This window comes from Lithobates pipiens, unplaced genomic scaffold (assembly GCF_037356315.1).
Source record: "Lithobates pipiens isolate NorthernLeopardFrog02 unplaced genomic scaffold, aLitPip1_a1.2 Scaffold_30, whole genome shotgun sequence".
Lineage (NCBI taxonomy): Eukaryota > Metazoa > Chordata > Amphibia > Anura > Ranidae > Lithobates > Lithobates pipiens.
Window position 1 is genome coordinate 151,987,953 of NW_027507791.1, and position 8,997 is coordinate 151,996,949.

At 44.8% G+C, this 8,997-nt stretch overlaps 1 long non-coding RNA gene across 1 annotated transcript in view; it reads left to right on the forward strand.

Moving 5' to 3' along the window:
* Nucleotides 1-8,556, forward strand: part of LOC143943306 (uncharacterized) — a 32,275-nt gene extending 23,719 nt beyond the window's left edge. The window contains exon 3 of the long non-coding RNA XR_013264907.1: nucleotides 2,590-8,556. This is a non-coding gene — a long non-coding RNA (uncharacterized LOC143943306). The remainder of the gene's footprint in view (nucleotides 1-2,589) is intronic.
* The last annotated feature ends 441 nt before the right edge of the window (nucleotides 8,557-8,997 follow it).

The window sequence follows — 8,997 nt, forward strand, 5'->3', positions numbered from 1 at the left end:
ACACTATAACTTTTGCGCAAACCAATAAATATACGCTTATTGACATTTTTTTTTACTAAAGACATGTGGCTGAATAAATTTTGCCCTAAATGTTTGACTAAAATTGAGTTTATTCGATTTTCCTTATAACAAAAAGTAGAAAATATCATTTTTTTCTCAAAATTTTTGGTCTTTTTCCATTTATATCGCAAAAAATAAAACGCAAAGGCAATCAAATACCATCAAAAGAAAGCTCTATTTGTGGGAAGAAAAGGACGCAAATTTCGTTTGGGTGCAATATTGCATGATCGCACAACTTACCAGTTAAATCAGCGCAGTGTGAAATTGTAAAAAGACCTCTGGTCCTTAGGGTGTTTATTGGTCCGGGGCTGAAGTGGTTAAACAGCAAAGAAACCAAGCAGTAACACGTTGTTAATTAAATAATTTAAAGCCATACACATCTAAGTCAAATAGCTAGAAAAATAAAAAGAATTAGCATATGTAGCGCTACCCCCGAAGGAGCCAGTTAAGTTTGTTCAGTCCGTTACTCTGCCTCTTAACCCCAGCAACACTCTCTGCCCCCTCTGGCACAACTGGTAATAGTGTAAGTGCAATAACCAATGAAAAACACACACATTATGATAAAACACAGAAATTGTCTTTACTAATATTTCTGTGGAAAAGTAACAAACAGTAACAATATATGTGCTCAAGGAATGCAATGGGAGAGCAATAACTGAGGTTAGGAGCAATATAGTGCAATACTATATTCAGGTCGCATTCAGGGGACCCAGAACCTAAAGCCGCGTACACACGTAGCCGTCTGTCCGACGTACTTAGTCTGGCAGACGTCCGCCAAACTGTCCGTCGGAATTTTCGAAAGGGCTACTTGCCCACACACGGCACTTTTTCAGCGTACTAATACGGCGTACTAAGTCCGCCGTACTTTCGAAATGAACGGACTCGCCCACACACGCGGAGGAAAGTCCGCTCATTTCGAGCGCGTCTCCAGGTAGGTGGGGCCCGCGAAGGAGATGTCGCTGGCCCCGCCGCCTGGTATGGACTTAAAGGGGAACCCCCAACGCCGAAAAAAATCGGTGTGGGGGTCCCCCCCAAGTCCTCAACGGACCCTTGTCCGAGCACGCTACCCGACCGGCCAGGAAAGGGGGGCGAGCGAGCGCCCCCCCCCTCCTTAGCCGTACCAGGCCGCGTGCCCTCAACATGGGGGGTGCCTTGGGGAAGGGGGGGCCGCGCGGCCCCCCCACCCCAAAGCACCTTATCCCCATGTTGATGAGGACAAGGGCCTCTTCCCGACAACCCTGGCCGTTGGTTGTCGGGGTCTGCGGGCGGGGGGCTTATCGGAATCCGGGAGCCCCCTTTAATAAGGGGGCCCCGGATACCGGCCCCCCACCCTATGTGAATGAGTATGGAGTACAATGTACCCCTACCCATTCACCTGTAAAATAAAAGTACAAAAAAAAACACAACACACGAGATAAAATACTTTATTGCACAGCTCCGGGGGTCTTCCGTCTTCAGGGGTCTTCTCGCCGGACTCCTCCGCTATCTTCTTGTAGCTCTTTTGCTAGCGGAGGAGTCCGGCTTTCTTCCTCGCCGCCGGCCTCTTCTCCGGACTTTGGGGGTCTTGTCCCCCTCTTCGGTTCTTCTGCCGGGCCACCGTGCCTTCTTATAGCTCTTTTACAGGCGGTGGCCCGGTCTTCTGTCGCCACCGCCTTCCGTTCTTCTTCTTCTTCTTCTTACCATCATTGCAATATGCTCGAAATCATATACTCTGACCCTTTGTCCTCAGGCATATTTGCCTCACTAACTTCCCCACCATGCTCTTCTTGGCCCATAAAACGATAGTCTAGTCACTTACCAATGTCTTTTGTCAGCTCCATAGTATTGCTTTCCCCCTAAACACCCCCTAAAATGTCTCCAAATGTGATGTGTATGCTTCACTTCATGAGAGTGACATTTTTTTTGGTGGGGCCAAACTCATTAAGAACCCCCCTCCCCCAACTGCTAGCTCAGCTGATAGCAATCCTCTATCTACTGACTTTACCAAACCCAATACACACTCTACCTACCTTTTTGATGCTCACATTTATGGATGAATTCACCAAAGCATGTAGTGCAAGGGCCTGCCTCAATACTTTCAAATGCTATATATATATATTTTTTTAACCTATTAATTATATGGATATGTAATAGCAGAATGTCAAAAAATGCTTCCATTTTGGTTTCTTTTTGTTATTATGACACTTCTTACCTGTCCGGCGGGCTGCCAATAGTGTAACTAAGGAGGGGCTTCTCAAAGTAGCACACATTATTTAGCCATTCAGCTCTCAATCAAGTGGAGAGGGTTACCTGTCCTAAACATCCCCTCTCATTTTTTTAGCAAGGGCCCATCAGATGGGGGATATGGGGGGGTGGGGGTGGGGGAGGGATGGGGGGGTGATGACTCTCATAAGGGGACATTAGACTTTAGGCTTTAAATACTCAGTTCCCAAAATGTTATACTAATTTTGTCCAAAAATGTTGGTGTCTAATCTGCTTGTAATGTTGATTTGTCAAATTACTAATTTTTGTTCTTGTTTCACTCCACAGTGTCCTTCAACGCCACAGGAATGGCAGACTGTGGCCTCCCACTTTGCCAGTCGTTGGGACTTTCCCAATTGTGGAGAAGCAATAGATGGGAAGCACGTCCGCATCGTCCCACCACCCAACTCGGGGTCGTACTATTATAACTACAAGGGGTTTCATAGTATCGTGATGTTGGCGGTGGTGTCTGCGACATAGGAGTTTTTGTATGTGGACGTGGGGCAAAATGGACGGATGTCGGATGGTGGAGTGTTCTCACGGACGGAGTTCTACTGGCGTCTCCAGAGTGGCAGTCCAGAGTGGCAGTCTTGGCTTGCCACCTCCAGAGGAGAATCAGGAAGGACTCCCGTTCGTCTTCGTCGCGGATGAGGCGTTTGCCCTGACGAACCATCTGATGCGGGCTTTCCCCCAGAGGACCCTCACCCCAGACCAGAGGATTTTAAATTTCCGCCTGTCCAGAGCCCGAAGAGTGGTGAACACTTTTGGTATACTGGCCAGCCGGTTCTGCCTTTTTCTTACGCCTATTCACATGGCGGAATACAAACTCAATCATATAGTGCTGGCGTGCTGTGTTCTGCACAATTATTTGAAAAAAGTTTCTTCAAACTATGCGGTCTCAGTTGGCCAACAAGAAGCAGACTTGATGGACAATGCAGATAACCTCACGGGCCTTCAACATGCTCATCCTGGCTTGTCCCCCCCAAAGCGCCCGTGAGGTTAGAACCCAATACATGGACTACTTTGTGGGTAGGGGGGCCATTGATATGCCAGACAATGACTGAGCAGCATTTTAAAATTAAATTTTTATATGAAACGCCTTCATTTACTGCTTGGCTTGGTTTTATGTGTCTCCTAGGTATAATTATGTTTGATAAAGTTGTGCCTTTTTCACCAACAGTGCAAACCCAAGTTCTGTGCGAGATGAGGGGACAGTCTCTTCTTCAGATAATGTTATTATGTTGTGGGTCTTCTACACACACACACCTTCTTTTTTGTTAACTAATGTATGTAGTGCATTAGTGACCCAAATCGTGCTCATTTTCAGAACCATGGCAGGAAAATGGCATGATTGACCAAATTTACACATCACTGTGGGTGTTTTTTAGTAAAGGCACATCCACTATGCACTACAATTGCACTGCAAAAGTACACCTGAAACTGCCCTGGGAGTGCAAAGTGGAGTTGCCTTTAGTAAATCACACTCCTTCTCAGCACAAATTTAAATTGTACTCCAAATACATTTTTGGTGCCATGAAAAAAAAAGCCACACATTGTTGCTAATTGAACTGTTTAATCCAACCACATTCACATGTGCGTTTTGAAAAGGTTTGTACAACCAACCTAGAAATTGTGTTTTTTTTAAAAAAGAGTTTTTGAAAAATTTGTTTTAATTATTGTTTTGGTGTAAACAGGCATATATCTAACTGTAAAATACAGAACACAGAAACATACAAAGTTCCACTTTGAAAAATGAAGAAAATATCAGACATGAGTATGTACAAACTGGGCTGATATTGCCTTCATCACATGGGGTGTCACCCCTGAAAAATCCAAATTTGGAAGATGCACACAGTGTGTCAACATGTGCTAGCTCCCATCATGGGGGATCAATGTACATGCTTTGGGGCTGCAACCCCTTCATCTCAGACACTAAACACAAAACACATACAATGATCCCCCATGATGGGAGATAATGCATGTTTCCACACTCTGTGCATCTTCCAAAAGTCTAATTTGGAGAACTACAACATTTTGGTCTTAAAATTCCAAAAATAAGACCCTATCTAGTTTGGGGTGTTTCACACTCTCCCCAAAACATCAATGATGTTTTTCCAATTTAAATTAACATCATTGATGTTTTGCAGGATATGTTCCCAATACCCATTGCACCCCATTATCTCCCTGATCTGGGCACTTTCACTGGTAAAACGGAAATCTTCTTCCACGTCACCTATAAAACAAAAGAAAAAAAAACGTAATTTAAATATGGGGACATACATTGATGAGCTTACCGGAAGCTGTGTTCTCCGACACTCACCTGTTGTGGTGACAATTTGCACATCCTGCACAATCTCTCCTTCCTCCTCCTTCTGCTTCTCTGTTTGTTCTTTTGGAAGTTGTCCTTCTTTGTGAGGGGTGGGGTCCCTGGTGTCCTCATACTTGCCGAGTCTTCTCTCCCCTATGAGATTTGTAAAAATTAAATAATTATCACACAGAGGGCATAATTAACAATATGAAACATTGTTTGGAAGTGTTGTTCAATTGTTTATTTTGGCCGAGCTTCAAGGTCATAACATTATTGGGGACACTGTGTTCAGCTAGAATACTTATCTGCATAACGATGTTTCCTACGAACGAATGAAACCATGAACTTGAAAGTGGCCATTTTAAAATGCACAACATGAACTCAAAGCACATGGAGCAGTATGCAAGCAATAATAATCATATGAACACACAACTACTTACTTTTGTCCAGAACACGCTTGATCCTTATGTACTGCTCGTGCTCCCTCAGTTTCAGGTCTGACCAGCGTTTTCTCAGTTGATCCATGGATCGGTGTACCCCAAAATTAGGCAGAAGACACTTCACAACTTTATTCATGATCTTGGTCTTTCTGATATTTGGGTTTGGGTAAGGTCCATATTTCCCATCAATATGTCGACCATCTCCAACATCTCTCCAAAAGACATATTTGCGGCCTTAAATCTTGTCTTCCTGGATCGGGACGTTTCAAGCTCCGGCCTTTCCTCACCCTCCTCCTCGTTTAGTGTAATTATTATTGCGCACCTGTGTGCTCTGCCCACTGCGCCGGAAGCGAACTGGCGGGGAATAGTCTGGAAAGAACATCAGGGGCGGGCGGAGTTGCACGCATGCACACTGTAAATAAAACGTAACACGCGTGTGTTGTCCGTACGATCTGTGAACAGAGGGAGAAGCTGAGGCAACGAACGCACAAACAAAGGTACAATCTTGAACTTGGCACATCACTAGGCTACACTAATTCTAGATTGAGGCCTGCATTAGTGGAGTTTAGCCTGACATTAGTGTTTGTCTTGTGTTGTGTCTTGCAGACATGGACGGCTTTAATGACTACAGCTTTCTCCCTCTATTCATCGATAAATATCGAGACCTGCCAGTCCTGTGGCAAAACACCCATCCTTTTTACAGTAGCAGAGCAAAGAGGCAGGCAGCAATAATGGAACTGGTTGAGTTTGTGAAGCCGGTGGTCCCCAGGGCAGATGAGAAATATATCAAAAAGAAAATTGGGAACCTCAGGAGTACATATCTGAAGGAGAGGAATAAGGTGGTGAAGTCCATGAAATCAGGAACTTCAGCAGCTGAGGTTTATGTTCCCACCCTGTGGTATTATGACTTGATGAATTTTCTGTCAGACCAGGCTGAGGCCAGACAATCACTCTCTACTCTTCCTTCCACGCGTCCTATGCTCCATTCCACACCCGCTGAGTCTTCCGACGCACAACCTGGGCCTTCCACTCAGGAAGAACTGGAGGAGCCCAGCTTGAGCCAGGTATAGTATTGTTGTACATATTTGTGGAGTCAAAATGAATGATGTTAACTTGATTTCTGCTCCCTAATTGGTGAGTTTTGAAAGTGTTTCACATATCAATAGACAGTAGTGGCCAAAACCTTTGGGACAAGAAAGAAAAATGCTGGGCTCAGAATGACAGTCTTTTCTATTGGTTAACAATTTGCAACAGTGTTGATATAAAAATTGTGTGTGTTTGATGAACCAAAAACTCAAACGATGTCCCTTTTTCATACACAGGAAGAACTCAGCCAGGACCAGGAGGGTGTGGAATGCAGCAGCCAGGAGGTGGCTGTGGAAAGTGGCAGCCAGGAGGAGGCGGGGGTAAGCGGCAGCCAGGCGGTGGGCAGCCAAAGGAGCCTCACCGAATGCCAGGTCCCTCCCCTCCACCTTCCACACAAAAGGACGAGAAAGGGGGGGAATGTGGAGGAGTCGGCCCTGAGGCTGATTGGTGAGGCTTCTGCGGCACTACAAGCAAAACCAACACACCAAGAGGCCTTGGCTGCCTTGATTGTGTGCAAGCTGGAGAAAATGGAGCAGGGGCAACAGAAATGGTGTGAGCAGGTTATTCTCCAACCCTCAACACGGGTCTGTTGGGCCAAATGACACGAGAATCACACTTGTGTCATTTGGCCCATGCCCCTGCTCCTCCTCCTCCTTCTGCCACACCTCCAGCACCACAGCCACAGCCTGGAAGGAAGCGTGTAAGGAAGACCAGAGTGTGATTACCTGGGTTCAGTCTGGTCTGCCAGAAGATTCATCCTGTTGTAGTACCACAGCCTGGGAACATAGATGTCATCTGCTGCTGTTCCAGGTTTCATGGACTTCAAGACCAGACTTCTCTCCCTCAGATATGTACTCCTCAGGCCACCAATTTTTGCTTTGAAATATTTGATGTGTGCCCTGGGGGCCAAAGGCTTCACAAATCTCCCCAGTTTCAACATTGCTGCCTCCCTCTTTATCTGTTACTGACACCGAAATAAAGGTCATTTTTGTTTGGATGAAATACTTGCGTATGTGTTTTCCTTCCAAAAGGCCAGTTTATTTGTGAGCAGGCAGGTACATTTCCAAAAAACAAAGTGAAATAAATAACAAGGGGTGTTAACACTAAACAACCTCCTATAGATTAAGGCCCCTTTCACACATGCGGATGGTATGTCCGTATTTCATCCATCCGTTTGCGGATGAAATACGGGCCATACATTCATCCCTATGGGATAGCTGGTGTCTGCGGATGAGCATCCGCAGACACCCGCTATTGTCCGCCTCCGCAACTGTCCGATTCTGCAGACGGAGGAAAATCCTATTTTTCTGTCCGTCTGCAGAGCGGATCGGATGAACACGGACACACGGTCCGTGCTCGTCCGATCCCCATAGAGGAGAGCGGAGAGCTGACAGGGCGGTCCCCGCACAGTGTGCGGAGACCGCCCTGTCCGCAGCCGGCTCAGCGGGGACAACGGAGCGATCCCCGCTGAGCGAGCGGATCATCACGGGGCGGATCTTTACTGATCCCCCCCGTGTGAAAGAGGCCTAAAAAAAGAAAAACAAAATCTCAAAAATCAAATAATGTTGTTGTAAGTTTTCACAAAAAAAATAAAAAAATAAGGATAAATGAGCAAAGTGTCTTTAAAGGAGATTTTTAGGGAATCCCCCCCCCCCCCCAAAAAAAACATCCCAAAAATAAAAAAAACAAATCAAACATTGTGTAGATGTGACGCAAACTAAAATTGTATTACTGAAATGGTTAAAAAAGAGTAATGAAATCCGTTCGGGAGAAGTGTGTGTGACTATAAGCATCAAAAGAAGTTGGTTCTTGCAGCATTGTAAAGAACAAAAGAATGCGCTTGATGAATGATTTTTTAACATTGCAGCGTGACGTATGTGCTATATCGCTTACGAGCAGTAGTTTTACCTGAACGAGCGCTTCCGTGTCGGAATTTGAATGTGAGCATGCGTGGCACTTGGTCCGATGAAAATGCTCTACACATGATCGGATTAGGTCCGTCCGGCCCAGTTGGTCAGGAAATCTTTCCAACATGTTGGAAAATTGGGTCGGACGGAGATTCGGACGGAATCAGTCCGATGCATACCACACACAGTTGGATTATCTGACGACACGGTCCGATAAGACTCATTCCGACAGATTCTCCGACCGTGTGTACAAGGGCTTAGAGGGGAATTTAGCCCCCTGTTCGGGAATGCTTCCATGTTTAGTTTAAGCCTAAGTTGGGGGTGATCTCTATATCTCCCACCCGGGTGCAACCGAAAGGTTTATGTTTTGAAATTCTGTATGTTTTATTAATGTTGTCCATGCGTCTGTTATTTCTTCTGGCATTCAATAAAGGAATTAGAAAAAAAAGAAAAAAAAAATACTTGGGTTTGTACTATGCATGTTAGTGCTGTATATGATCTATATGTATGACTCTGTCCCCTCTTCTTTTTTTATATATGTATTTATTTTGTAATGATAAAAAATTGGATATAAATAAAGAATAAAAAAAAAAACTTTCAATAAATGGGATTACACTATTCCAATTTTTGTATTCCTTTTCACATACATCTCCGGTCATCCATGTTGGTGGAGAGGAGGGGGTTTTTCCTACACAGCTCATTCTGTTAATTGCAGTCATTTCTTGCAAAAGGCTGTATTTGACCTTCTTTTAATTAAAAAGGTCAACAACTTCTGGTAAGCAGACATCCATTACAGAGCACTTTTGGGTGTACAGTGCAGTCAGTGAAGGTGGCTCATCTCTATAGTGGAAGCCACACTTTTTGATGCTTATTTTGCACACTGGACTGTGATTTTGCACATTGGACCTTTTTCTATGATTGAGCATTAGCCCTTTTTAGCACATGCAGAGCATTT